Source organism: Cimex lectularius, unplaced genomic scaffold (genome assembly GCF_000648675.2).
Source record: "Cimex lectularius strain Harlan isolate CLEC.00 unplaced genomic scaffold, Clec_2.1 scaffold165, whole genome shotgun sequence".
NCBI classification, from domain to species: domain Eukaryota; kingdom Metazoa; phylum Arthropoda; class Insecta; order Hemiptera; family Cimicidae; genus Cimex; species Cimex lectularius.
In genome coordinates this window covers 163,448-189,085 of record NW_019392863.1, presented here as the reverse complement: position 1 = coordinate 189,085, position 25,638 = coordinate 163,448, and the positions used below count along the sequence as shown (strand labels likewise).

Genomic DNA, 25,638 nt, shown 5'->3' with positions numbered 1-25,638 from the left:
CAAATTAAGAAAAGAAGTTGTTTGGTGTCAGAGCTTTACAGCACTCAGAAGAGATATAGCAAACCTAAGATAGGAGATTTTTCGGAGATCGTGATGCGGTATGGTGTGAGGTAGGTTTTAGAAAAACATTTTCTTTATCGTGCCAACGTTACGACCTTTATTGAGAACATCTTCTGGGCTCAAAGTGTTAATTGTGTCATTCTTGTGTGTCGTGTTGAGCCAATATCTCACTGGCACTTACGCAGAAAACAAACACTTTGAGCCCTGAAGAGTCTCAATAAAGTCTCAATAAAGATCAAAAACTTTGACACGATAAAGAAAATGTTTTTCTAAAACCTACGTCATACCAGACCGCATCTCACGATCTCCGAATAATCATCGACTAACGGTCACTAAATACCACACACTAAAACGCCCCTAAAAATTAATAATAATAATACAATAATACTAATTTAAAAAGGAAAGGGACTATTGATCATAATTGAATTCCCTAATTAGATCAAGACGATACGACCAAGCCTGTCGTGCGAATCTGATCAATTGCAAACTGTTCCTGCCATTAAGGAATTCAATTACCTTGCTTCCACTGAGCCTGCTGTGACCTGTATGGGGATATCTAAATTCCGAGAGGATGGGACATAAACCCAAGAAATGGATCTCATCCTCCAGATTTGAATTAAGGGACAATTAGATAGAAGGGTACTGCAGATCTTTATATAAAAGAAAATGGTTAGACTGTCGAGCCGACCGCATACACTCTTCCGAAACATTCGTCCATCCTTTGACGTATGACCATCAACTGGACACACCATTTATCCCGATCCTGAACGTTAAAATCAAAATGGCATGAGTAAATTTCCGCCAAATTAACCCAGTGCTTGAACCAGAATGTTTTTGTCTTGATAACCTCAAAGGCTAGAGAACGAGAAAGGCAGTGAGCAGGCAGATTCAAAGTTTTGATGCAGTTTGTAACATGGAGGCCGAAGATGAAAACATGAACCAGAGTGGTTGAAGTCTCAACAGAAACCTTGTAATTTGACGTTATGCCCAAACAACTTCTTGATAAAGAAAAGTTGAAATTTTTCCACCAACTCCTGTTGTTGAAACGCCCAAAACTGGGCACCATAGCACTAAATTGAACGGTAAACCGCTTTCAATAAGTTATATTTGGTGGAAGGAGGGACTTTGCCGTTAATAATGAGCGCCTTCCAGAAACGAGGTAAGCCAAACAACAACAACAAAGAGTGGTCCAGAAACATCACCTCTTGGACCAAGGGAAGAGGCGAAAATATTTTCCGTTTTAATGTCCACTTGAAGAAACTGATGACAGAAATCACAGACCAATTGCGATGGATTGTCGTCAGGATTGCCCTACAGACCCCCTTACAACGATATTTCTCCTGCGCTCCCAGTTGTCGAGAGATACCGTTTCTTTTATTCTCATCTCCGAGGATCTCAATCTCCCGCCTTAAACTCTGACTTTCCTCTTTAAGTGTTGCCACCTCATTTTGGAGAGCTTTAATCTCCTTCTTGGAGGCCAACGAAGCCAGCATTGCAACCAAATGTTGACAACGGAACAGTGGAACTCTGGTTAGAGGCGGACATCCTCTTCGTCTTGGAAAAAGACTGAAGGGAACTTCCCGCTCTTTTGGCTCGAGTTTTTCTTTTACTAGGCGAAGTCTTAGTGGTGTCGAACTGCATGTATTTTAAATAAATGAATGCCACGAACAACACGTAAACGCGCTGTCTATATCCGAAATCTTGATAGGGCGATAACAGCTATCAACAATGAGGGCAATGACCGTGACCTGTAAACACGACTCTCAACAGACACCCAGGACTCAACGAGAATAGGCAAATGGCTTACTTGCTTTATTAGACCTTACGGATGAAGTAAATCTTGTCACACTTCGCGAAAACGGAGATAATGTGCTTTTACGCAAAAAACAGAGTCGTTCCAAAGCGCCGAAACTAAAAAGTCAAAGCGGAGCACACTAAAACACGTCCGACTACAACGGCAGCTAGGCTTCAACTCATTATCTATCTATTTGTCTTCTATTTACAACAATATAATCTATTTCAATCGATCTATCCGTCCATCTCTTATTTCACTATTCCGCTCAAATGCACCCCACTCTTTTTTAATTGCTCTCCATCGTTTACTATCGCCGTTCTCTTATTCAGCATATCACTTTCTGTTACTCTCTTTCTCACTCTCTATCTCTATCTCATATCCCGATCTACCTAGCTTTCTATCTATTTCTATCTTAGTCTATCTATCCATCTCTCGCTTTCACAATATCTCGCGCTAACACTAGTTATTTTTTCTCTTCCTCTACCTCTCCCTCTCTCTCTCACTCTCTCTCTATCTATCTATCTCTCTCTCTCACTCTCTCTCTCTCAATTTTTTCTCTCATGATCTTTCACTTTTTATCTATCTTTTTATCAATCACTTTCGCTTTCACAATCAATTTTTGTATATAACTCTCACTTCCACTATCTACCACTATATACCTAACCCATATTTTCACTATGTATCACGCACTATGTCTAGACAATTTAATGTAATAGACAATTTAAGTAGCATCCAAATGCAATATTTTATACTCTTTTCTTCTTCAAATTCAAAAACATACTCCAACATATTTTTAACATTACAATGTGTATTTTATTTTACAACTTTTTAAAGTAATATATTGAAGTGAAGGAATATGAAAAGGAGATAATTTCAAACTTATTGATGCCGTTATAAACGCTTTTCCTAACAAGGCCGAGTTGATATAAAGCACAGTTTTTCAATCTCACCTCCAGGGATCGCTGGGATGTTTGAACTAGGTTTTGGTCGAGGGATAACATTTTTAATCATTTTTATACCCTTGAAATCTCCCATTTCAATTGTAAACATAATATATTTCCATAATAGATAAATAAACAAGTCGGTAGGACCAATTTCGCCTACAACAAACGGCATCACGTTTTGACATATCTACATAATTGATCGTGGATAATTTCTGAACGTTTTCTTGACAAAATTTATATATTCGTAATACACATAAATATGAAATAAGAAATGGCGAGGAGTAAGTGTTGTAGAGTAAACAGTAGATGGACATAAGGAAAACAGAGTGAGAGTGAGAGAGAGAGAGAGAGAGAGAGAGAGAGAGAAAGAGAAAGAGTGAGGGAGGGAGAGAGAGAGAGAGAAGAATTGGGGAGAGAGAGATAGAGAGATGAGAGTGAGAGAGAAATAAAAGAAACAGAGAAGATGAAAGAGAACGAATGATACAGGACGAAATGAAAAATTATAAAATGACGAGAAAAAGTGGGAAATGAAAGAAGGATATAGATCTTGGTAGATAACGGAAGATAGAACGATATATTTTAAGAAAGACAGAGTGTGTATTTGAGGGATGGAGAAAGAAAAAGTTACTTAAGTAGGCAGATTGATAGATAGTATAGCTAGATAGGTAGAGAGAAGAAGGAGAAGAAGAAGAAAAATAACTTTATTCTGGGACTGGTGTCCCATAAGAATAATTTACATGAAATAAATAAAAGAAGTTCCTTCTACGAAGTTAAAAGTAAAAAAAAAAGATATAAATCTTGGCTCAATATATACCAATAAGGCAGGACAGAAGAAAAAATTACGAGAATATTAAACAAAAATAACAAATGTTAACGTGAGGTCTCTGCTTGGAGGGAGAGGAGGTGATTATACAGGTGGGATTTAAAGGAGGAAAAGGAGGCAGCGTGACGAATAGAAAGGGGAAGAGAGTTCCAGAGTTTAGGGTTTCGGATCAGAAAGGATCTTTCGAAGGTATGGTTGTATGTTGCGGAAGGATAAGATCGATTGGGGATGAGCGGGTCTTACGAGTGAGATGTGAGGAGTTGAATTGGAGGGATTGGATGATGTAAGGAGGACGACGAGTGTGGATGGACTGGAAAAGAAAGCAACTTAGGAAATATTGTGCACGGAAGGAGGGGAATAGCTAGGAAAGTTGAGAATACACCCCCGACACCCGGGATCCCCGTGGGGTGCCGTACACAAATCTTACGGAACAATTCATAATACGCTTCAATCGCGCGTTCTCCCCCTCCGAGAGACCACCGTATGCCACACAGCTATAATCGAAGAAGTGAAGTATAAGTGAAGATACAAGGTGTTTGCGGGTGGAGAAAGGTAAGAGAAGCCAGGACCGACGAAACTGGCTGAGGGAGGCAATGTAATGGCGGGAAATTTGGGAAATGTGAGAGAGGAAGAGAAAGAAAGGGAGGGAGAGAGAGAGAGAGAGAGAGAGAGAGAGAGAGAGAAAGAGAGGACTAAGTTGAAAACAAAAATGTCTCCAAACGGCAAATAAGGCCGAAGTGATCGAAAAGAATATTTTCTGAAAGAAGGGGCGTTGAAGAGGATTATATCTGTTTGACGTCCCCGTCACATTGTTTTGTATATCGAGTATAAGGAAACATGTCACCAAGTTCCAAGGGAAAAGGGGACTCTTTACGACGTATGTAAAAAATAATGGAGGCCCGTAACGTCCGAGTAAACGGGGGCAATGTTAAAATCACATAAATCCAGGTTTCTAAGAAGGATGATGTGATGAGTGAATGACTGGCGTGGTATTTGGTATTGCCACAGGGTGTGTGATTAATTTGGTCCTTCCTCTTGTATTTTATGGGTTAATTCCAATGATTGAGTAATTTCAGGAGAAAAGATTGGATATCACATATATCATAAAAATATCCATCCCTGGGCACCCATTTTTGAACTGTATGCAGTTCAACTTCGATCCTGATCTAACTCGTCCGAAATTTCAATACGTATTTGATAATATTTAAATTTAATTCTTACCGAGAACAATACTTGAAAACAACAAATCTTTATTTAACATTATTTAATGAGTTTCTTTGAACGAAGTGTCTGTTTAAACCAATTGTTTGTTTAAATGTGTGGTATTTAGTGACCGTTAATTAATGATTATTTGGAGATGGTGAGATGTTTGTTTAAAACTCAACATTTTCACTGTTGTTTTAATATTTTTGTTGAACCTATCGAAAGGTGTAGAACTTTCAAAAGAGCTTTTTCCGCAAAAAGGGCTTATCTGACTTGCGGATGAGCCCGTTATTCTTTGCCAAAAATTCCCACAGGACCGGTTGCTATTCTCCTACGCGTCCCATTTAGCGGCGGCTCACGCCATCGACCGTGCTATCTGCAAGATGGTACCAAAGGGTCAAATGGCAGATATTTCCCCGTCGTCCGTATGATATTGAAAAACCGATGTTTGCCTTTAAAACAGGTTTAAAAAACGCTATAACATTTGACGAATCGGCTCTTCAGTGAGCAACATTTATTGTAGATTCTCCAACTGGTTCAGATGTGGGTGTATAAACGTTTTATTTTACAAAAGTAATGATTCAATAACTATTGAATCGTATAAATTTTATTAATATTGTTAAGATATGGATCGACCTTGTGTAGATTCGTTTGAGTGATAATCAGGTATTAGTTCACAAAAACATAGAAACTCCCAACTTCAGGCCAAGCTTTAGTTTAATTTGTAAACATCTTCAGGGCTGAGTTAGTTTACAACTTTTCATATCTCTTTCTTATGGTTTTAAGTGAACAATATTTTATTATCTGCGGGCCTCCAAAATAACGTTTACGTTTCTCTATAGCAAATTCATTCTCCATTTGTTTTGCCGTAGAATGAAATATATTTCATAAATAATGAAACAAATATTGCAATGTTGTGTTATAAATCGAAAAATTAGAAATTTTAATTGTTAAAACCATTCTTCATTACTGTATTTAACGCAATAAATTAATATTAATTTTGTGTACATACAGTTACATGTTTTTTTCGTGTGATAGTAAAACGCAAACCTTGTGTTTATAAACATTTCTACACAACTTAGTGTTATTTCTGCTGATACGGTTGCAACATTTTTGCGCACTTTTTTTTATCGCTTTCTCGAATTAGCAATTCTCGAAAGGAAAGGCTTTTCGTGTGGCTTATCTTTGCATTGTTTTCTAAAAATACTTTCCCCTTTCCGTAACCTTTTTCGAATATTTCTGAATAAAACCTTATAAAAAAATGTTTTAATAAACTAATGGACATAGATGACTTGACAATAACTTGAATATTTTATTGGCCAGCAAGGAAAGACCGTTTTGAAGAGTTTATAAAGAAACTAGAATCAAACAAAATAACGCAGTAGTATTTTTGTGTTATATTAGTTGCACACAATTTCAACTGAGTTTAGTCCGGGTGTTATTTATATCCACAGACATTAATTTATTTCAGCGGTAAAACGAGCAGACGAGCAGTTTGTTAATACCCTTTAACGCGGAAACGATTCACAATGGTAAATACCATTATGGTTGTACATGCATGTCACTGAAAGGTTTCCATGAAAAAAAAATCTAAATTTTCCTAAAGATTCGGTGTATTTTTCACAAAGAATCGTACCGATTTGGTAATTTTTAGCCCACAATCAGACTATACAATACGAGATAAATTTAGTAGATAGGAAAAACAATTCCAAAAGTCGAATAAAAGTTTGCTGTAATAACTGTTTATTTGAAGGAAGGTAATAGAAATATAATGCATGAGAAAACTCATTCCAATCCTCACACTCAATGACGCACTCTCTCTGTCTCTCTCTCTCTCTCTCTCTCTCTCGCTCTCTCTCTCTCTATCTATCTATCTATCTATCTCTATCTCTCTCTCTTCTTGTGTTGTGTCAGGAACCATTTGTTTTATTATTTTTTTGGATGTTTATCGATCTGCAGCAAGTCAAGTTTGAGTGATAAGAATTTTTTTAGAGGTCATATGAAGTTGTTTTATTATATTAAAATATAGGTTTAAATATCAATGCAGATTACAGCTTCTTAGCAAAATTAATTTACAATATACAATTGAATTGTATATATAGTAATGGTGTGAAGTTGATTCATGCATTCGTTGAGTCTATGTCCACCCTTCTATCTTCGTCGCCATATTTCGGTTATAAAGATTCGCTGGTTATCAATAAGAGAGTCGTCGGGTTGAAAGGTGCAACGTTATGATGAAAGAAAAACTTATGTCGTCTACCCCTTTGAATACAGCGGCTGCCCTTCGCTCGTGGGAAAACTACAGAAAATCTGTATACGGCTGGATTAGAAAAGGGGAGGTATACTTTGAATTTCACACACTGTCATCCGAGGATTGGAAGTGTTATTCGATTCTGGTCAAAAGAAAAATGTCCTTTTTCATCACGTCAATGCCATCAAGCTTGTCGATCAGGACACATTCGTGAAAATATTGTTGTATAGTTAATTTGAAATCTAATTCTGTAATCCTATCATTCTTTATGAAGATGAAGAATTCACATAGAAATATATACAGATAAATTAGCATATTTCTCAGGGGAGGAGAACATTTTGTTTTATTAGAATTTATTTACAAGCTCTATCCTTTTGATAAAAGTTTATATGACACTTTAGCTTCATAAAATTATTATTAAATCCCAAGAAAACTGCCGTGGAATTTAGCTTAATGTAACAGGAGGGGTTTGAAACAATTTCAAAAGTCACATAATGTATACTCATGCATGAAAGGATTTCAAAAATTAAAAACCAAACATTTGTATATTCTTTTTTTACGATTTAAGTTCTTGATTTTTTCTGCAATCAGAACTCACTATTGTTTTTACTGGGCTAAAACCAAATTGACAAATAGTTGCGAATCAATTAGGAAAACCGGTAAATCTTAAGAAAATCGTTTCATTGGGAAAGATAGAGAGACAGAATATGACTGAAAGAGAGAAGAGAATGAAGAATAGAATGAATGATACAAGAACGTTATAACATTTCACAATTTTCAGTGTTGGGTCTGTGCGATTTCTGTTGGTCTAATCTCTTTCATAAGGTCGTGTGTCGGCGTTATCTTGGTAACGACCACTATATACAGATTCACCACCCCGTAGTCCACACAGAACAGTCTTGTTCAGATTCCTAACAATCTGTTATCTTCGACTATCCCCAGAAGGAATTGTATTAAGAAGCAGGCAGATACAAATTATCAGCAATGACTTACGAACAACGCCTTGTAATATTTGATTCTGAGAGCCCAGTATCTTTTTGCGTTCTAGATCCATCTGTGTACGAACCGATATAATCTTCCTTGACTGAAGGTATTTTCCCTTTTTCACACACATTTTAGAACTTAGCGGTTGTCTGGAAGTTGTGTTCATTCAATAGGGCGCCATGGGTATGTGAATTCTCTAATTAAGATGTCTTTCCATTTAAGTTTTAATCGCTTAGGATATTTTTGCTTTTCGTTAATCAGTTTTCTTTGTTGTCCTCGTTATAATTTGTTGGATAACGATTTGTCCTAATTTTTTCTTTCCATCAACTGTGAGACTTATCATCGCTCCAGTGGTACAAATACATGCGAGTCTCTATATGTTTGTGAGTTCTCTTTGCTTTGTACTTTGTTTGACTTAATTGGACCAAAATCGGTTTGCCATCATGGTATAATGACCATTACCCAGAGGATAATATTTGGACCACCTACATCTAGGGAAAATAAATCTTCTACGATGAGACTCACCCGGCTTATATGGATGATAGAACAATGAATACGTCTGGGAAACCGAAAAAAAACGCGTCTAACAGACCGAAACAAGGATGATAACTACGGTTTCATCACCCGGCAAAATCCTCGAGGAAATCCCTGATATGAATATTTCTAGTTTGAACTTTTTCTGCAACTTATGGAGTAAAAAACGTTTATTTCTTCATGAGAAGGCGAATGATCTTGTTTTTAAATAAAACGTTTAAATGAATGTTTAATATATACGTCACAATTTGGTGAGTCGAAACATTGCAAAGCCGGGTTTAAATAATAGCGACACGACAGACCGCAAGTGTAATTTGGTGGTACGAATAAAAAACCGCTTCAAATTGAGCTCACATCTAGAACAAGGATAACTCTAATTACTACAACGTTCGGCTTTGTTTAAAAGAAATCATGATTATGATTTTAACCTTGATGAAAATGACGATCCAGCGCTGTTTAAAGCTAAGAACAGTTAGTAAACCTTGGTCGAACCCTGAGCTCAATGGTTAGAACGCCCTCGGTGAGATTGAAGAAAATAATATTAAGATCTAAAACAATCTGGCTTTGTAACAACCGGTGTTAAAGCCTTAGCAATCGGATTTTTCAACAATAATTTAAATTCAATAGTAGTCCAACGATGTTATAATGTCATCTATTTCATTAACACCTGTGTAACTGTCACTGGAGATTCTCGGGTCCTTCGTCTCTTTACTCAGAAAAGAGATATCGATGGAATTTGTAGGAATGAGGTACTTGATTTGAGGGATTATGGTGGTTGAGAAGGTTGTATCAAACTTGTGGTAACGGGAGTAGATTTAATCTGAGACAAAAGAAATATGTAGGTCTGTATATGCAGTTTCTTTTGGTACGTAAAATGGAGCTTCGAAGATTTTTCATTGAGCAATGGATTGGCAAGGTTGGATAAGGCACATATTGGCATGTCTGGCTGAATCATTCACTACCAGTCCATAAGTCCATATGAACGTAAGTCCATATGTTATAATGCAGAATTTTATTCTTGAGAGGTAAGACATCAAGAAGACGTGAAAGAAAGCGGTGCGTTGTGCCAGAACATCTTGACGTTTGTAGATTCAAAATTAACCATTTGTCGTAATAAAGTTCTAGGAATGGCACCTGGTGCGCACTTTGGAATGGGATATTACGTAAGTAAGCCTTTTGCGGAGAATAAAGGTTATGTAGATGGTGTGGGATGTGTGTTGAAGGATTGGACAAATTCATAGCGTTTATAACGTATAAAGTTGGAGAGAGATCATCGCTCTATCGCTTGCAAAGGTCAGGGGGGGTGGTTCAAGGATTGGATGGGATGTCAGCTGATAACATGTGGTAAAGTTCGAAGCTAGAACGCTACCCCATCATGGTTCGGATAATAAGCGGTGAAGAAATTGCATTCAAAAATTCGGAAGAACCGGTAGTAGCTGGAGGTAAAGATGCCTTTTTGCCACGGATGTCAAATTCAGTCAGAACGTATAATATTCGATTTTTTTAGAACGTCATTCGGAGTCTCCCGGTGTTTTTGAACGAAAGAACATTAAAAAACAGTATTAAGAGTTCAAATTCAGTGCCGCCGTGTCCACCTCGCAATTCAATTCCTACAGAAGGAATTGCTTCAATGATTCGGAAAAACGGGTGAAGTATGAGATCGTTGCTGGAGGGTAGGAAGATCATGGGCCACTAATGCCAAACTCGATCAAAATATATAAAAATACGATATAATTGTTTTACTAGTGTTAGTTCAGTGATCGGACCATGTCAACACTTCAACCGTTGCGGCCACCGAAGCCCCATGAAAAAATGTTTAAACGCCATAACATAACATCCCGATAAGATCGATAAAATAAAAATAACATTATCGATTTAATTATTATATAAACTCTATTTTCATTAAATAATATATAAGTACATTTAGAACAGCACATTTAGGTTTTGTTAAGAAGAAAAATCATCCTGTTTTGATTTTGCTAGAGTATTTAACTGACTCTTGGTTCTTACATCGGCCTCTCTCAAAGTCTTTGATCATTTTCACTTGTAGTTTGAGTGATGGAGGCTTGTTATGGGTCTAATTAGGGACACGTCGTCTTTTGATATATCGCGTCTTTCAATAAATTAAAACGCCGACTTCGAACCAATTGATGCCACCCATTCACAGCGGAAAAGTTCTTGTAATCAAGACAAACAAAACGTTACACGAAATATTGTACAAAATGGAAAAATTGTAAAACTGTAAGGTACTTACTATAGAACAATCTCCTAAAGTTGGCTATGAGTCCAACCGAAAAATAAACAGACAGGAACCTCGCTCTTCCACCTAAAAACAAACCAAGTATTCATTTATCTATTGTAACTGTTAAAAGTAACACATTAGAAAAAATATTGTTAGTTTCAAAATGCATGATTGAAAATTTTTAATGCCGGACTACTATTATATATATATANTATATTACTTGACATGAAATTATGAATGTATTGGTTTTCACAGTTTCTTTCGTGAAACAATCCGCCAAGAATTAAAGAAATGCTTCGAGCAGTCGAATTTTAGATATTGCCTTAGTTTAAATAAACTAATCAATAGAACCTAAGGTATTCCACGTTATGGGAAAACTGGCTGCTCCTGTCTTTTATTACAATAGTAAATTTCTTTTTATTCTTAGCTGATTGTTTCACGAAAGAAACTGTGAATACCAGTATATATATATCTAAACAGTACAGATGGGTACTGGAGGTTGGGTTGATGATACAGGGCCCGTACCGACTTCTAATGGTTTGACGACAAATAGGTTGTGAAGATCTGTGTGTATATTGAGTATAAATACGAACTATAGAGCTGGGGTTCAGTCTGATCTTACATTTCACGAACACTTCTTCCAAATCGTAAAGATGGTACTGGAGGCAGAGGGTACAGGTTCCGTACCGACTGCTGGTGGTGGTTTTGGACAAATTGGATGTAAATGTCCGTTTATTTAGATACGGAATAGAGAGCACTGAAGGATTTTGGAATGGAGTGACTGGATTCTTCGAGGCATTTGTTAACAGTAAGAGTTTTGACCTGTTGTCAAGTAATATTTTTAAAATTTTATCTGGTCTGTTTAGTTCTATTACTTTGTGACTTGGGTGGTTCCAAGTAAGTCTTTCATCGATATAAAGTCGAAAATAGCGGATGAAAATGGTTGCTGGAGGGAAGTAGAAAGTTATTTGCTGGGATTTGTTTTCGCTGAATCAGTTCTTTAAGTTTTGTTGAACCACTCTTTCAAATAGGATAGATTTGAAAAAATTAAAAATTAAGTAAAATAAAATTTTAGATTAAAATGAAAAGTACAAGTACTTTGATTGAATCTATAATTTTCTACCATTGTATAAATTCATTTTTTTTATCAAAAAATTTTCTACCATTTTATAAATTCATTTTTTCCACATCCTACATGTATTTGTAAAATTTAAACAATGTTTATAAATCCCAGGCCCTGCAGATGATCTCAATAAAGATCGAAACGTTGGTATTTTTCAAAACCTACGTCACACCAGACTGCATCTCACGATCTCCGAATAATCATTGACTAACGTTCACAAAACTCCACACATTGTTTAAATTATACAAATACATATAATATATGAATATAAATTTATACAATGATGTACAAAATATAGAAATTTTAGGTTTAATCAAAGCATTTATACTCATTCAAAATGTGTATTTTCTGTGTAGATGTGTTATTGTTGTGTGCTGTGTTGAGAGTGTTAGTTAGATATTAATGTTTTTATTTATATATGTTTGATTTTAAGGAGTGGGGAAGAAAGTAGGGATAGAAATTCATTTTTCTATGAGGTGAAAGGAGCCGACGATGGGAAAAAATGGGTAATGGTTCGGCCTGAATAGCCTTTTACGGGGATAATTGGGGAAAGGAGAGACACATAGTTGAAGAATTAATCTATGTATAAAATGTCTGATGTATAGAATGTAATGACTGTTTCATAAGTTGTGTTACATGTTTTTTATTATAGGTATGTTACTGAGTTTACATCTGTCTCTTCTGTAATTGAGCTGTTTTTATCTCTGTTAATATAAACCATTTCTAAAAAGTTACATTTATGTTTGTTTTATTCTGTGTTTAAAATTTTTGGATTTTTGAAATCGAAGTAATGTTAGTGTTTAAAATGGTGGGTAGCCAGTGGTATAGGAGGTTTTTGCAATCACAGATAAGTTGCTTTACTCTCTTGTCCAGATATTGGGATGTAATTCCGATGTAAGTTTCCGGGCAATTTAAACAAGTGATTTTGTACATTACATCAGATTTATTTGTTACTGGTATGGGATCTTTAATTTGGAAAAAAAGGTGTGAATAGTTTTATAGTTTCGAAGGCTATTTTAAAATTATCAGAAAAGAGAAATGTGGTTAATTTGTATGACAGGCCGTGAATGGATGAAATGGGTATGTTCTTGGATATATTGTTGGTATTCGATACCAAACTGTGATTAATGTGCCAACTGTTTGTTTTATTACGAGTGTATATAAAAAGGGTATATTTTTCGATTTCATGTGTAAATTGTAGGCGTGGATGAAAGCTGTTAAATGTATCTAATGCAGTTTCAACTTGATCTATGGGAATTGCTGTAAATATATCAACTACGTATTTATTGAGGAAGAGTATGTGAAAGAAAGCTGTGGTATATCTGTATTTAATAGATGTGACAAAATTATGTCTGAAGTATCTAGGGATATGAGATAAAAGTGTGAAGGGATGTGAGTTGAAACACAAACTTTGAGTGAGTACAAATATTTGATTAAACCTAAAATTTCTATCATCGTATAAATTCATGTTCACATCTTACATGTATTTGTCTAATTTGAACAATGTTTATAAAACCCATGCCTTGAAAATGATCTCAATAAAGATCGAAACGTTGGCACGATAAAGAAAATGTTTTTGTAAACCTGTATCACACCATACCGCATCTCACGATCTCTGACTAATCAATAATTATCTGGTCACTAAATACCACACAGTACTTCGTATATTTTGACAGGGTATTAAAAGAACTTTAACGATCAGGTATTATCTTCTTGTAAACATTTGGGGGGGGGGGTTGATAGCCGAGAGTATTGGCAGGTCAGCAGTATAAATAGTGCACAGGGCGAGACTAAGAATAGGGGGCCTGGTTGGATCGGTTTTATCTCCAAGAACTCATTGCAACAACTTACTCTGAAGCACCATTCCGTTAAATCAAAACTTAGGATTAGGTATTACGGATTGGGAAGGGACTGGTTTTTCATGCCAGACTGTCAAACACTTGGGGCATGTTTAAAAACGCCCCCATGTAATACACTTTCTTTTCTAACGCGATATGACATCTACAATTCTAAAACATTGTTGTATTTTGGAGGGACAAGATCGAAAACCGAATTCGTGAGTGGAATGATTTTATATAAAACCAACAATAAGGTGGTACAGGCGTTTTAAGAGAAGTCTCTCGGGCATTTTGACATCACTGTGAGAAAGAAAAATTAGATACGATAAGCTTATCATCAAAGATAATCATGTCGAAACTGGTCGAAGAAGCAAACTTATTCAGCATAATTTACAAAATCTGAAGCTTCAGCGGAGAAGCTGGGAAATACCGATCCCATCAAAAAGAAGAAAAAAAGATGGCCCAAAAATTACCGGTAACGAACAAGAAATTGTCAAGATATCTAGCAACTGCATGCGTACAAGGCTTCGGGTATTCTATAGTATTAAAAATGTTAAAGATTTAAGACCCAATTGAGAAAAAAATTATTTTATTGTTATCACAAACCCATTGCAGTTAGTGGTCCGATTGATCAATTTACATTTTTCAATTAATTTAATATTTATGGAAGGTATTGGTTGAGATAAAAAAGTCAGTGTCACGAGCGCGATTCGAACCCACGACCTTGGCCTAATTACGCTGCTACTCTACCACTTGAGCTATCGTGACTTCGGTCCACTCGTACTCTAAAGGAGGGAAAATTCGAGAGGTGAGGTTGAGATGGGAAGTTAGTGTCCGAGTGGATCGGAGTCACTATAACTCAAGTGGTAGAGTAGCGGCGTATCAAGCCGAAGGTCGTGGGTTCGAATCCCGCTCGTGACACTGACTTTTTTATCTCAACCAATAGCTTCCATAAATATCAATTAGTTATCACAAACGATAATTTAGTTTACATGAACAGTATACTCCTCTTACGGTCGTATAACATTTGAATACTGTCTTTAAATACTTGCTCTAATTAATTATACGGATTGTGTAAATATGTGTTCTAGTAACTTTTGACTATGTATTTTCATTGTGTGTTTTATTTTAGTTTTCTGTTAAAATTACAAATAAAGGTACTTTATTGAGATGCGTGTTTGCATGAAATAACTTTTAAATACGACAAATATTTCAAGAAATTTGTGATATAACTACATGATTTTCATTAGAAAGGTGCCCAAGCATTCATGTCCAAGATCAGTTGACGAAATTATCAAATGAAAGAAAAACAGTGCAATGGAAAGCTTGTAAAAAGTGAAAAAGCTTAAGTGATAAAAAAAGAAATGCTATAAATCTAGTCCGACGCCCACATTTTCCTCGGATTTTTTTTTTTTGCGCTTAGTCACAACTGCAAAACAAGGGGGACATCTGTGAAGGCAAAGTACCATCCGCTAAGATTTATTTTCAAGCTCCTAGTCCCATTTCCTCTGTTATTCGGCCCTTAGCTTATACGAGTTTTATTCCTAGACGTTTGAAGGCATCAAAGTTTTCACACAGCATCTGCCGAAAACTGTGCTTTAAACAATTTTATTTTCTGTATTACCTACGATTATATGAATTGATAATCTGTGGGAAGGAAAAGTTTTATTAGATTAAATTTTAAGAGTTATTTACTTCCTCAATTAACCTTACATGGAATAATGAAGCAGTGTGCAATAGAATCAAAAAGAAGAATAAACGTTTACATCAATTTACGAATGACAAAATTGTCATTCAACTTTTTTGGTAACTGCGTTTCCAGGAGAGAAAAATGTACAGAATTTCTGTATGCTAGGGATTTGCAAAACGTTTTGTTTATTCAGCTGAGTTTGTCTCATTGTTTATTAGAGCAAATGCAACATATAATTTAAAAGAAGATAATAACACGTTACCGACAACTTGCGCTAAGGCCCCAAAAGTATAATTTTTCAACTGAAACTGCTCAAAATTAATAAACTAGTAGGTTTGAATAACCTTAATGGTTAGAAAAAATTACCCCTCCCTTATTATAGTTTCGCCCACTCCGAACGCCTATTGTTGAACAGGCATTCTGCGAGATTCAAGGCCTTGTGATTCTTGAGGCAAACATTTGAATAATCACCGTCCGACTTGGTAATGGGACAAGATTGGATAGTTCTATAAATAGTTCATTGTTCCCGGCAGGTACAACCTGTGACGACACCTTTCTGGAAAGCATAACGTCCTGGGGCGAGATTCGGCACGACATCGTCATGGTTTAAGAGTCATTCAAGGACCAGGAATATGTTCACGACAGACCCTGACGAGGGTAAAGTGAATTAAATTAAACAGCTGGAGACTTGTCCCTCAAATAGTTAATGCCGTCAGCCAGTTTTATCACCTCCAAATCTCACCAGGGATCGATCAGAAGTCATCAAAAACAATTAAAAATCCCATAGCCAAACTGAAAACTATTCAACTTGATTTTTCAAAAATTTCGAGGAAGGGAGGTAAAGTCTAGCTCGGTCCGACCACTCATGATTTCCGATTTCCTTCTTTATAAGTCAGCAGTTTAAAATAGGTTTAAAACATAAATACTCAGCTAGAAGAAATAGAAGTTAAGATATTATTACTAATACTAGATTATTACTAATATTTAACAACTGTAGAAGCAAATCAGCTATTTTTATTGAATTTTATATTATACGTTTTTCCGTTAAATGAAACTTTTACCGTCATATTACCCTTTTCAATTTAATATCAACCCTTCTTAATTTAAAAAAAAAAATCTTTTTGACTTCAAATTAATACCTATTCAAAGTAACCATTTTTAACTTTGAATTAATTATCTTTAATTCGAAATTAAACTTTCATAGAAGGCTTCAAAAATCTTAGGAGATTCTATGAAATATAAGCAAGTAAATTAAATATTTTTTGCATTTTTAACTTTGAATTAATTATCTTTAATTCGAAATTAAACTTTCATAGAAGGCTTCAAAAATCTTAGGAGATTCTATGAAATATAAGCAAGTAAATTAAATATTTTTTGCATTTTTAAGATTTTTTTAAAATATAAAATAATTGATTCTTAAGAAACGATATGAAAATGAATTCCAAATTACAATTAAATATAAAAACAAAGATTCTGTTTTTAAATTGAAGTTTTTAAGAATATAAAATAATCTAGCTCCTAAAAATAATATGAAAATTAATGACGGCTAAAAATAACAAATATTTAAAATTAAAGTTAAAAATAAAGAATTATTTCTTTTAATTTGAGAAATTAAAAAAATATATAATCAGGTCATTATATACATAATCAAATGCAAATGAATTACTACATATATTTATACATGTTTGTATATCATTTATTTTAATTAATTACTAATTAAAAATTATGTAAAGTTAAATATTAATAAAAATGATCCTTCTGTTATACAACGATTAAACCATTTCTTAAGCAACCTGAAATATATAATCTATCTCAATTAAAGAGAACCTCTAATTTTGATCTTATTTTATATAATTTTAAATTTTAATTGTAATTTGTTTAATTTTAATTGGTGTGTGAAAGCCCAATTAGTAATTATTAAGAAATTACAGATTAAACTAAACAAATTTTAATTGTATATTTAATTTTTTTAATTGTAATTATTTGTATAAAGTGGCCTAACAACCTAATTTTTTTTTCAAATATCAGAATTTTACTTCACAAGCTTAAATTTCATACCATCACCTAGGTTCTTTTTAGCTAAAAAAAGATTCGTTAAGAAATTAAAAAGAATTAATTTGATTTTAAAAACATTTATTTTAAAATTAAAAACAGTTAGTTTTAAGGTGAAAAAAGCTAATTGGAAATTTAAAAAAGTGTTAGTTTGATGGGAAATTTCGTTAATCGACGGAAAAAGGCTATATAAAAGTAGAGAAGTAACTCATAGGCTACTCCCTACAACGCTATACACTTTATTCGGAGGTCGTGAGATGCGGTCTGGTGTGATGTAGGTTTTAGAAAAACATTTTCTTTATCGTGCCAACGTTTCGATCTTTATTGAGATCATCTTCAGGGCCAGGGATTTACAAACATTGTTTAAATTTTACAAATACATGTAGGATGTGAACAAATGAATTTATACAACGCTAGAAATTTTAGATAAAAAATAAATAAATAAATAAGTAAAATGAACAGTGCTAGAAAATTTTAGATTAAAAAAAAAGAATTTATACAATTATAGAAAGTTTTAGATTAAAAAAATGAATTTATGTAAGGTTAGAAAATTTTAGATTAAAAAAAAGAATTTATACAATTCTAGAAAGTTTTAGATTAAAAAAATGAATTTAAATAATGCTAGAAAATTTTGGATTAAAAAATGAATTTATACAATGCTAGAAAATTTTAGATTAAAAAAAACAGAATTTATACAATTCTAGAACGTTTTACCTTAAAAAATGAGTTTATACAATTCTAGAAAATTTTAGATTAAAAAAACAGAATTTATACCATTCTAGAACGTTTTACATTAAAAAATGAATTTATACAATGCTAGAAAATTTTAGATTAAAAAACAGAATTGATACAATTCTAGAACGCTGTCCATTAAAAAATGATTATTCAAAAATCGTGATTTGCGGTCTGGTGTGATGTAGGTTTCTGAAAAACATTTTCTTTATCGTGCCAACGTTTCGATCTTTATTGAGATCATCTTCAGGGCCTGGAATGTGGAAAAAAGTGAATTTATAGATGCAAAAAATATATTTTTTTTAATATTCAATCAAAGTATTTCTACTCACATAAAGTGTTTTTTTCTGTGTAATTGTGCCATTCTTGCGTGTCGTGTTGAGATTGCCCAAGTTCTGAAACCTACATCACACCAGACCGCATTTCACGATTTCTGAATAATGTTCGACTAACGGTCACTAATCACGACATATTAAAAAATGAATTTATACAATTCTAGATAATTTTAGATAAAAAAAAATGAATTCATACAATGCTAGAAAAATTTATATTCAATCAAAGTATTTGTACTCTCTAAAAGTGTTTATTTTCCGTGAAGATGTGTCATTCTTGTGTGTCATGTCGACAAAATTAATAAAACTCACATTCCTTCAAACTTCTATCTCATATATATCAAAAAAGAAATAGTGTCTTGAAAGTCTTGGTGACTGAGTCGCGGTTTGCTGAAAGGATAGCGGTATTGTCTGTATATCTAAAAAATATCGGAATTAATCGGAGTGTCTCAAATGTACTCTGACTAGAGAATGGGACCAAGGATGCTGCCTTGCGGAACACCCGCTTCCGGATTTGGTACTGGACGTTTATGACTAGGCCTTTCAGGATTAGGTCGGTCTGGGTTTGCTGAAAGACTGGTGGTACTGTTCACTGCATATGTGAGGAGTACTGTATCAGGACAATTCTTGCGGCACACCCGCTTCGGCATAATAGATGGGGAAGAAGGATGTTCCGATTGGTGTTTGATAATATCTATACAAATGGGATTTGGTTGCCTATCAGTCTTCAGAGCAAGCCAGGGTGTCACACTTAGTACCTTAACTCAAGGAAAGAACCTGAACTGGAAGATATCTATAAGAATTCTATAAGAAAATCAAGTGCAGACAAAATCATTGTTGCTTATTTAGTACTATTTGTCTTGAACTATTTCATATGTAATTTGGTCGTTTCGATCATTTTGCTTAAGCTGTTTTGATCTGACGGACAAGTTTTAGCATTTCTTAATCTTCAGTGTCAGGTCTGTGTGATTTCTGTGAAATCAAATCTCGTTTATAAGTGAGAGATGGGGTGAATATGTTAGACTTATCTTGATAAAGACCCAATTAAAAATTCAACACCAGGTAGACCAAACAGAGAAATCACACACACACACACACACACACACACACACACACAATATTAATGTTTATTTGTTAGTGCCTTCTAGCTACCGGTTGGTACATCAGCCGATCACCTGCTCCTAACAAAAATCTTACTTGTGAACTCATTGAAACTCCATTTTTGATATAACTTTATCCGTTCTCATAATAAATTTCTTAGATTAATTCACGTTTTTTCAATAGATACAGAGAATGTCTGGTTACTTGGAAGTTCAATGTCTATAAATTGTGAAAAGGAACAGTATTGGTTGGTAGTGATTTCCTTTATTGCATTACAATTCAAGTGAACCAATGTTTGCGCTCAATTATTTAAACAAAAAAGAAAACGGATATGCAAATTGCCTTAATGTAGTTCTTTCAATCAAAAACCAAAAAGCTGTTTGATAACGTAGTATCATATACATTTACTAATATATGGATATATGTCGTTGTAAGAAAAATCATTATATCGTCCATAATTGTAAAACGAAGTGAAAAAACATTTCAAGCTTCTAACAAAGAAGCAAAAAGGCATTCATTTGCATTTCCTTTCTTCAAGGATTTACATTTCCTCGGTGACGCGGCGATGTTGCACCTGGGCTGGTACGTTTTAACTGCTTGCCATTTGTACGGTCTATGCAAAATTATTTAAATTACTTGGCTTAATAAAGTTATGAAATCATAAAATATGTAACAGATTTTTTTATATATTAAAAATAAAAAATGTTGATTATCGCATAGAATAACTGGTTTAAAAAAATACTTGCGTGTGAAAACTTAAACATCCTGAGTCTAATATTATTCTATATTTGTACACGCATTATTTAAATATGTAATCCCTCGTCGACATCAGACGTTTTATTATATTATTATAACTAGAAGGTTATAATTAGCAACAATAATAATTTTAAAAAATCATAATCAACGCCCTTTGGGACACATAAATAATAAAAAACGAATGTGATGTGAAAAATGAAAAGATTGGAAGTTAATCCAAAAACTATAAAAAATGTAAAGTGTAAACACTGGAAACATAAACGGGTATGCACTCTCCATAAAAATCGGATAAACGTGAATATTTAAATTTATATTCAGTTGCTTTCATATTTATCCCATACCACTATTTTTTTACTATAAATTTTGAACAAAGCACTTCTTAAGTTGCAAAATAACAAAGCCTGAATGAATTATACTAATTTTAAAAAGGCCTGGCTATAATTATAGGGTTTGTCAAAGACCCAAGCTAAACAGCGTACCGTTTGTCCGCCCAAATTTCATCCAGTATTCCAGACAATGTTTAAAAATGTTTTAAATCAGTCATATCAACTGTAAGCAATATAAAATCGATCCTAAAGATCGGCTTGTATGAATTAACGCGGCATGTGACGTGTGATAGGAAGTGTGATTTTCCACACCAATTAGATTTTCTTTGATGATAGGTCAAAAAAAGACACGTGTGACACGTGACCGAGGGTGTTGAGCACGCGTTTCAAAGATATTACATATCAGTCGATTTGGTATATTTTTTAAAAATCTACAATAAGAAAATAAGAAGCAAGATCCTATGATCGTATAAAATGAGTTTGGATAAATAAAATTCAAACCAAAAGAGCCTCCAATAAAGTAAAACAAATAATTATTTTGTTGATCAAATCAATCAGAATTCGTTTTAAGCTACATTAAAGCTTTTAAATACAAATGTTTATAGAAAAAAATCAATTTTTTGGCAACCGGATGCGATGGGGGCTTTTTTCCTCCGATGTTCCATATAAAAAAATCCATATCTCTTCTCGATTTTATCAAAATTTAACGTTATTAAGCCATTAGAAAGCAAGATTTTTCTTATTTAAAACTGGTTTGCTATATTGCTTCATTACAAAATACTTTTTTATTCAATTAATTAAGGTTTTAAGTTGAGATAAGAAAGTCAGTGTCACGAGCGGGATTCCAACCCACGACTTCGGCGTGGTACGCCGCTGTCCTACCACATGAGCTATCGTGACTTCGATCCCCCCGGGCACTAACTTCCCATTTCAACCCCACCTTTTGAATTTTCCCTCCTTTTAGCCATCTTTCAAATGTCGGGTAATCGGATTGGATTCTCGGCGACAAATGAAATGTCACGGAGAGCTTTAGTGACGTGTACTTCATTTCAATTCATTAAATTTACTATTTTTCGTGGTCCGCTTGACCAATTAATAACATTCAATTAATTATGGTTTTTAGTTGAAATAAAAAAGTCAGTGTCACGAGCGGGATTCGAACCCACGACCTTCGGCTTGTTAGCGGCGATAGCGTAAAAAATAGTAAATTTGATACTTTTTGTATTATAATTCAATATATAGCTACCTCGCAGATAGATTCTTTTTACGATACTTGGTATGGATGATCAGTCTTCAATAATTAATTAGTGTTTGTTTTAATCGGGGATGAGGCCAAAAATGAAAAAGAAAACAATTCTGCTTCCTCTGTTTCTCTTTCAGGCCTGTTCCGAGTTCTTAGTAGGTTATATGTTCGAATGAATCATTTTGTGCATTTTGCTTCAAAAGTCTTGATGAAGTCGTCATTGATGGCCGAAAGCTTGACAGAGGAAGCAGTGTTTTTTTATCCTTCGTGGCCTTAACCCCTATTAAAACAAACACTAGTTCTTTTTATGTTTATGCAAAGTAGGACAAACGATATTTTTAAACAAAGAAAATTGATATTGGTTTTCTTCACCCACAAGAAATCCCTAAACATTTATTTTTAAAAAAAATTATTTTTTCTCAAATTGTTTGCCTCCGATTGTTTTTTCAAAACCCAAAAATTAAAGATAACTATGAAACTAATTTATTGATCTACAAGAAACTTTTCAGGTATTTAGAACTCTATAAACTACACATAATAGCTAAAAACTAGTCTCAGTAAAGAAATTAGAATAGGAGATATAAAATTAAAACATTTAATAAGTTTTTACAAATCGTGAAACAAGAAAAATGTACTAAATTTTTAATTATTTTTTCAGCTTCTATTTAAATATATAAATACTCAATTAATTATACACAATTTTTTCGAAATGAATCGCTAATCTAGTACAATCGTTAATACAAAGTGTTTCTATATGAATCCGCGATTTGCTTACAATTAGAATAAAATCGGGTAGTCGAAAAGAGAAGTTTGTGGCATGGGCGATCGAAGTCACGGTAGCTCAAGTGGTAGAGCATCGGCGTATTGAGCCGAAAGTCGTGAGTTCGAATCCCGCCTGTGACACAAATTTTTCATTTCGAAAAAATTGTGTATAATTAATTAAGAAAAATGTAGCTTTCTAATGGTTGTAGTAATAAATTAGCACAAAACAACGTCATGTACGTTATAGTGTATAATCCGCTGTAGTCCTGCAGATCAGGCCAGTAATTTAGCAAAAATTCTGCGACAACCACAAAAAAAATTCATAGCACCTCCAGATTTATGCAGTGTCCACACTATTAAAACCGATGGAAAACCACATTCTCAAAAGAATTTTTTAAAAGTGATTGTAAGTATTCAAACAAGAAAAAGCACGTTATATGATTCTAAACCTTTATAAAGTTTCCGGCAGATTAGGGAAGTCCTTTCGAAGTTATCACACATCACTATTTGTGGGATATGCAAAAAAAAAATTCAGAACACCTTTGGTTTTACCCCATGTCTGTGGTATTAAAACCGTTGGAAAACTGCATTATTCTTATTACGATATAAAAATAATAATTTCATTATGACCAAGAAAAATAAGACATAAAACAACAAAGGTTATAGGGTAATAAAGCCCCCTGTAATATTTCCTGCAGATTAGTGCGGATGGTATATCAGGGGGGTTGGAGAGGATAGTTATACTCACAAACTGGTATTAACAGCTATCCGCATTTCGAGCATTAAATGTTCTGTGTCAAGCTGAAATGTACAAGCATGTTTTAAACGAGAATTGTAGGTATTCGATAGCTGCTAAAACCAGTTTGTGAATAGAACTACCTTTACAACTAGAGGGTTCTTTCAAAGCTATCGCACTTATCTCTATTTTTCTGATATTCACACCAGAAAAACATACCTCCTCAGGATTTCCTTCACGGTGCTAAAATCGATGGAAAGCTGTATTTTTTTATTAGATTCAATATAAAAAAGTCGGTTTTTATATCATTTTATATTTGAAAAATAAGTATGAAATCAACAAAAAGTTAAGTAAAGAACCCTGTAAAATTTCCAGTAGGTAAGTGGAGTTCTTTCTAAGTTATCACCATTTGGGCGATATCTCATAAAAATGCATAACTTCTCTGGATTTTGTCCAATGTATGTCCAATAAATGAGAAAAATAAGGCTGAACTCAACAAAAACTCCCCAAACGTTACATAATTTTATATCTTCCGTTGTAATTTATTTACAGAGAACAGGTTTCTGCTCTTAGGTCTACGCTAAAAGGTTCTAAGCCCTTGTAAGGTGTGTGGATCAGTGAAATAGTTTCAAAGTTATCGCCATATTTTTTTTTTTGCAATATACTGGGGCGCAAGGAAAAAAACTCCAAAAAATTTGCGTTCAGTGGAATTGAGGAAAAATATTATAACGAACTTTGTTTCTAGGCTAAAAATAAATTAACCTACTACTGATTGATTTGCAAAACATAATTATTTTATGTCTAAGCGAGTACCAAAATAGGTCAAATTATTTTTTTACGCACTTAGAAAAGAAATGTAAATTTACAACGGTTGTAATACAGTAGATGGAAATATTCCGGAGTGTTATGCTTAAGTGGAATACAGGTAAGCAAGGGTAAAACGCGCCCCAGCTTAAAACGAAACGGATCTTTTTTTAATTTTGGTCTACTTTACTGGATGTTTCTTTTGGGTTTCTAGCTTTTTATATATCCATTTTCTTGTAACACGATCCTGCAACTTATTGTCTTTATGTTGAAAAAATCGACTGATATTTAATATCTCTGAAATACATGAACTTGTCACGTGCTTTTCAATAAGGGTTTATATGTAAACATTAAATTTGATGATGAATCGAAAAAGGTTAAAGCTGGAAAAGGATATAATATCTTAATGAATTATTATTCATAGTTAAAAAATAGTTTTAGCTCAAAATTGTCATTAATTTAGGAATGGAGTAAACCTCAATGATTGGGATTATATTTTTTCACAGGCCAATAATCCATAGAATTATAAGGATAAATCAGAATTAGTAACACGTAGGGACTTACACTTTACGAAGTTCCCGTAAAGTAATCGATACGTAAAAGTTTTAATCGACTGACGAGTCAATACTAGGCAAGGATTAAGCAGTTTAGAATTAAATTAACACGTAATCTATACAAATTTCAGGGTTACGATCTTGATTTTTTAGGTCAATCACCACCTCGTAACCAAGCAACGTTATAAACACACTGACGTGGCCCAACAGCAGGCGTCATGGTTACAACTTGATACTTTTTCTAAGGGTGCACAGAAAAATGAAGATTCCTACTTGACCGGATCTATTATATACTTCAAAACATGTTAGAGAGGAAACCTTTATACGTTTGAACTATTCATTAATCATTTGTACAAAACTATTATTGTTGCATTCCTAACACTGCAGTAAATAAAATTTCAGGGAGAACTGGTTAATTATTACATCCGTTTGAGAGACATGCCTGCACACTATTCCAAGTTACTTTGCATTTTATTAGCTAATAGATATTATGTTTATCATCACAAAAATTTCTGTCGATAATGTTAAATTTAAATAGTAAAGTGCGCCACCAAGTGTAATTAAACTGATGTTTTCCAGTTAGCAGGGTGCAACGACTCTAAAGTTAGATCAATAGTGTTACTCTAAGTTATTCGTGTGATTTATGCCATTTAGTTGATCAACCTCATAATCTATTGAACTAGGTAAATTTTTAAAGATAACTTTATTTACCTTTAAAACTCATCTTGACATTCTAAACTCATACAAAATCGT

The 25,638-nt window shown here is 33.9% G+C and overlaps 1 protein-coding gene across 4 annotated transcripts in view; it reads right to left on the bottom strand.

Moving 5' to 3' along the window:
• Positions 1 to 25,638, bottom strand: part of LOC106670312 (atrial natriuretic peptide receptor 1) — a 501,739-nt gene that overhangs the window by 416,231 nt on the left and 59,870 nt on the right. For 3 of the 4 annotated variants that reach the window (XM_024228825.1, XM_014400509.2, XM_024228826.1), the window contains exon 2: positions 10,849 to 10,920. The gene's annotated coding sequence lies outside the window, so the exon portion shown is untranslated. Of the gene's footprint in view, positions 1 to 1,867; positions 2,024 to 10,848; positions 10,921 to 25,638 lie in introns of those variants that run through there. The other variant, XM_024228827.1, reaches the window with a different exon arrangement.